The 5,000-nt window shown below is 53.1% G+C and overlaps 1 non-coding gene across 1 annotated transcript in view; it reads right to left on the reverse strand.

Moving 5' to 3' along the window:
* Positions 1–826, reverse strand: part of LOC124580535 — a 1,910-nt gene extending 1,084 nt beyond the window's left edge. The window contains exon 1 of the ribosomal RNA XR_006973168.1: positions 1–826. This exon is cut by the window's left edge and continues 1,084 nt beyond it. This is a non-coding gene — a ribosomal RNA (small subunit ribosomal RNA).
* Positions 827–5,000: the final 4,174 nt, after the last annotated feature.

A 5,000-nucleotide genomic window follows, 5' to 3' on the forward strand; every position in this document is an offset into this window, starting at 1 on the left:
CGAGACACTCACTCAAGAGCACCCTGGTAGGATTGCAACGGGGTCCGCCTCGGGACGCACGAGCACGCACGAGGCGCGTCGCACGCCTTCAGCTCGCCCCACCGGCAGGACGTCCCACGATACATGCCAGTTAAACACCGACGGGCGGTGAACCAACAGCGTGGGACACAAATCCAACTACGAGCTTTTTAACCGCAACAACTTTAATATACGCTATTGGAGCTGGAATTACCGCGGCTGCTGGCACCAGACTTGCCCTCCAATAGATACTCGTTAAAGGATTTAAAGTGTACTCATTCCGATTACGGGGCCTCGGATGAGTCCCGTATCGTTATTTTTCGTCACTACCTCCCCGTGCCGGGAGTGGGTAATTTGCGCGCCTGCTGCCTTCCTTGGATGTGGTAGCCGTTTCTCAGGCTCCCTCTCCGGAATCGAACCCTGATTCCCCGTTACCCGTTACAACCATGGTAGGCGCAGAACCTACCATCGACAGTTGATAAGGCAGACATTTGAAAGATGCGTCGCCGGTACGAGGACCGTGCGATCAGCCCAAAGTTATTCAGAGTCACCAAGGCAAACGGACCGGACGAGCCGACCGATTGGTTTTGATCTAATAAAAGCGTCCCTTCCATCTCTGGTCGGGACTCTGTTTGCATGTATTAGCTCTAGAATTACCACAGTTATCCAAGTAACGTGGGTACGATCTAAGGAACCATAACTGATTTAATGAGCCATTCGCGGTTTCACCTTAATGCGGCTTGTACTGAGACATGCATGGCTTAATCTTTGAGACAAGCATATGACTACTGGCAGGATCAACCAGGGAGCTGCGTCAACTAGAGCTGAGCAGCCGGCCGCCCGGGAGTGTGTCCCGGGGGCCCGCGCGAACACGCAAGCGTCCGCTCAATTATTCTGCAAACAGGAGGAGGCTGAGCTCCCCTGCACAATACACCTCGAAACCCTCTCAGGTCCCGGCGGCGCGCAGCGCCGTCCTAAGTACTTGGTCGGGTTCGAGAGAGGCGCAATCGCCCGGAGTTTGGCGAGTAGACGCTTTAGGTGCGACCACCCGTGCTCCCAACTGAGCTTGCCGCTGCCGACAGAGGCCCGGGAGCGTGCTGTCGTGGCATTGCCGGCGGGAGACAACACGCGCCACCTACGGTGGCCGGCAGCTCCAACGCCAGCGCCACAGAAGGACAAAAGCCCCACTTGGGTGCCGAAGCGAACTCTCCCAGCACAGCGCACGCGCCAACACGTCCGCACAGCTGCGATACAATCCACCTGCGAGAACCGCAGAGGCGACCGAGCAGCAGACGGCGTCGCGGCGCCGAGCGCCGGGCGGCGGCGCATCCTCAGCGCACACAGTCCTCAATCGGACCAGCACACTGCAGATGTCCACCGCGCTTCGCACCGGGCCCGCGAGGACCTACTTTGGCCGCACGGCGCCGCGTGCAGGGTGCGCCGGCGCGCAGCTGCGCCGCCTGCCGCCTCCGTCGGCCGGCGCGCCTGCCACTGGCCGCCCCCACCAGCCGGCTGTAGCGCGTGCGCCCACGCACCGCGCGGCCAGCACGCCGGAAGGCCCCCCCTCACCGGCCGGGGACGGTCCCACCCAGCCACCGCCGCGTATCGCTTCACACCCACATGCCATTCACGTTCGTGGGCATGGTGGGTATCGCTGAAACAACCGGTTGGTAGCTCAACCGATCGTCGCCATCACTGATTCACCTCTAGCGAGAACAACCGCACCACAACGGTTTACCAGTTCTTCATTTGCGTAACGTCACCAGCAAACGTAGACGTCCATCGCCATTTGCAAATTCAACGATTGTTGCATGCCTGTGTCAGGTGTCACGACACACTATGTCTGCCCACATACACGCAACAACATGTGCACGCTTCGCGAACACGTGGAAGGTGGCCCCCGTACGTATGCGATGTCCATTGCGCGAACGACTGTCAACCGGCCTCTGTCGCATGTCGCAGATGTGGAACGCAGTGCACCATGCTATCACGGTGTGTGAGAAGAGACGACTACGTCTGACAACACGCGCCACTACATCAACAGACGGCTCATGCTGATCGCCATCCACGGCATACCATACTGCAATCCAGCTCTTATAGGGAGACGACACGTAGCTGAGTGCACAATATTTGGACCGTATGGTTCGCCGTTGTTGGCGCAGTCGTGGTACGGTCACACATGTACCACGATGTATCATTCAGTACATGAGGACCAATGTGCGGTACAGTGTGTGATTTGGACGTACAACATCAGCGGACAGTTGCCACAAGCCGTACCACAACGTAGGCTGTGCTTCGCCATGCGAATGCCAATGAACAACTGCGAAGGGCATTGAGCATGTACGTCCTGCCGCCATCCGCATTACAGTGTATAGCTGCAAGGTGTTTAACATGAAGCGATACTCTGGGGACCGGGCAGTGCGAGTAGCAAACTATATTGCGGGGGTTGCAGTTAGGCAACACTACACTAATTTAACGCGTCGTATGACAATTACAGAGCAGGTTAAGGCCCAACGTGTGTTGGGTTAAGGCCCAACGTGTGTTGGGTTAAGGCCCAACGTGTGTTGGGTTAAGGCCCAACGTGTGTTGGGTTAAGGCCCAACGTGTGTTGGGTTAAGGCCCAACGTGTGTTGGGTTAAGGCCCAACGTGTGTTGGGTTAAGGCCCAACGTGTGTTGGGTTAAGGCCCAACGTGTGTTGGGTTAAGGCCCAACGTGTGTTGGGTTAAGGCCCAACGTGTGTTGGGTTAAGGCCCAACGTGTGTTGGGTTAAGGCCCAACGTGTGTTGGGTTAAGGCCCAACGTGTGTTGGGTTAAGGCCCAACGTGTGTTGGGTTAAGGCCCAACGTGTGTTGGGTTAAGGCCCAACGTGTGTTGGGTTAAGGCCCAACGTGTGTTGGGTTAAGGCCCAACGTGTGTTGGGTTAAGGCGCAACGTGTGTTGGGTTAAGGCGCAACATAGGTTAGGTTAAGGCGCAACATAGGTTAGGTTAAGGCGCAACATAGGTTAGGTTAAGGCGCAACATAGGTTAGGTTAAGGCGCAACATAGGTTAGGTTAAGGCGCAACATAGGTTAGGTTACGGCGCAACATAGGTTAGGTTAAGGCGCAACATAGGTTAGGTTAAGGCGCAACATAGGTTAGGTTACGGCGCAACATAGGTTAGGTTAAGGCGCAACATAGGTTAGGTTAAGGCGCAACATAGGTTAGGTTAAGGCGCAACATAGGTTAGGTTAAGGCGCAACATAGGTTAGGTTAAGGCGCAACATAGGTTAGGTTAAGGCGCAACATAGGTTAGGTTAAGGCGCAACATAGGTTAGGTTAAGGCGCAACATAGGTTAGGTTAAGGCGCAAACATAGGTTAGGTTACGGCGCAACATAGGTTAGGTTAAGGCGCAACATAGGTTAGGTTAAGGCGCAACATAGGTTAGGTTAAGGCGCAACATAGGTTAGGTTATGGCGCAACATAGGTTAGGTTACGGCGCAACATAGGTTAGGTTAAGGCGCAACATAGGTTAGGTTAAGGCGCAACATAGGTTAGGTTAAGGCGCAACATAGGTTAGGTTAAGGCGCAACATAGGTTAGGTTAAGGCGCAACATAGGTTAGGTTAAGGCGCAACATAGGTTAGGTTAAGGCGCAACATAGGTTAGGTTAAGGCGCAACATGGGTTAGGTTAAGGCGCAACATGGGTTAGGTTAAGGCGCAACATGGGTTAGGTTAAGGCGCAACATGGGTTAGGTTAAGGCGCAACATGGGTTAGGTTAAGGCGCAACATGGGTTAGGTTAAGGCGCAACATGGGTTAGGTTAAGGCGCAACATGGGTTAGGTTAAGGCGCAACATGGGTTAGGTTAAGGCGCAACATGGGTTAGGTTAAGGCGCAACATGGGTTAGGTTAAGGCGCAACATGGGTTAGGTTAAGGTACAATATGGGTTAGGTTAAGGTACAATATGGGTTAGGTTAAGGTACAATATGGGTTAGGTTAAGGTACAATATGGGTTAGGTTAAGGTACAATATGGGTTAGGTTAAGGTACAATATGGGTTAGGTTAAGGTACAATATGGGTTAGGTTAAGGTACAATATGGGTTAGGTTAAGGTACAATATGGGTTAGGTTAAGGTACAATATGGGTTAGGTTAAGGTACAATACGGGTTAGGTTAAGGTACAATACGGGTTAGGTTAAGGTACAATACGGGTTAGGTTAAGGTACAATACGGGTTAGGTTAAGGTACAATACGGGTTAGGTTAAGGCACTTGGGGGGGGGGGGGGCCCGGTTTGTTGATTGTGATTATCGTAAGTAAATGACTGCGGCATCATCTGATTTGCCACGTCAGGGTGCACCTTTGGCTCATAACAGGCGGCGCTCTGATTCCATGCTTGTGGCAGACCTGTGTCTTTCATTCCTGCCATTGTTTGTGTGGTGTGACAGGAGGCAGTATTGTGATGTTGGGTGCACCCCTGTCTGGGACATGTGTGGGTGTTGGTGGCTTAGCTGAGCAATGGTGGTTGTCGGAAGGGTGGGATATTCTGTTTTCCGAGTGGACCTCCCGGTCTGGTTATGATAGTGTGGATTGTCTAATGTGGCAGAGAGGATGCACTGGGTGTTGTTCCATGCTGGTGCTTACATATTGTCTGTGTGCCTGTTACAGGCAGAGAGTAGTGCGTGATAAGAGTGTCTGGCTGACGTGTGATTGTGAGCAGAGTCTTTCAGCATGTATACGGACAGGTCTATACATTATCTGTATTCTGATGGCTCTATCTATTACTAATCAGCGCCGTGTATACGTTTAATCCGGTTCCAGTCGAAACTATTGTATCTCTGTACATTAGTGACACGGCGAGCCCGCTATGTAGTTACTCGTCTCGGCAGCTTCCACCGGTGTATGGCAAATGATTATAAGGAATCAGTCTAGTCGTCAATACCGATAGTCTGACGTCACATGTCTGGGGTGGGGGACGCTGCGCCCTTCCGGTGGGTCATGGC

This window comes from Schistocerca americana, unplaced genomic scaffold (genome assembly GCF_021461395.2).
Source record: "Schistocerca americana isolate TAMUIC-IGC-003095 unplaced genomic scaffold, iqSchAmer2.1 HiC_scaffold_332, whole genome shotgun sequence".
Taxonomy (NCBI): domain Eukaryota; kingdom Metazoa; phylum Arthropoda; class Insecta; order Orthoptera; family Acrididae; genus Schistocerca; species Schistocerca americana.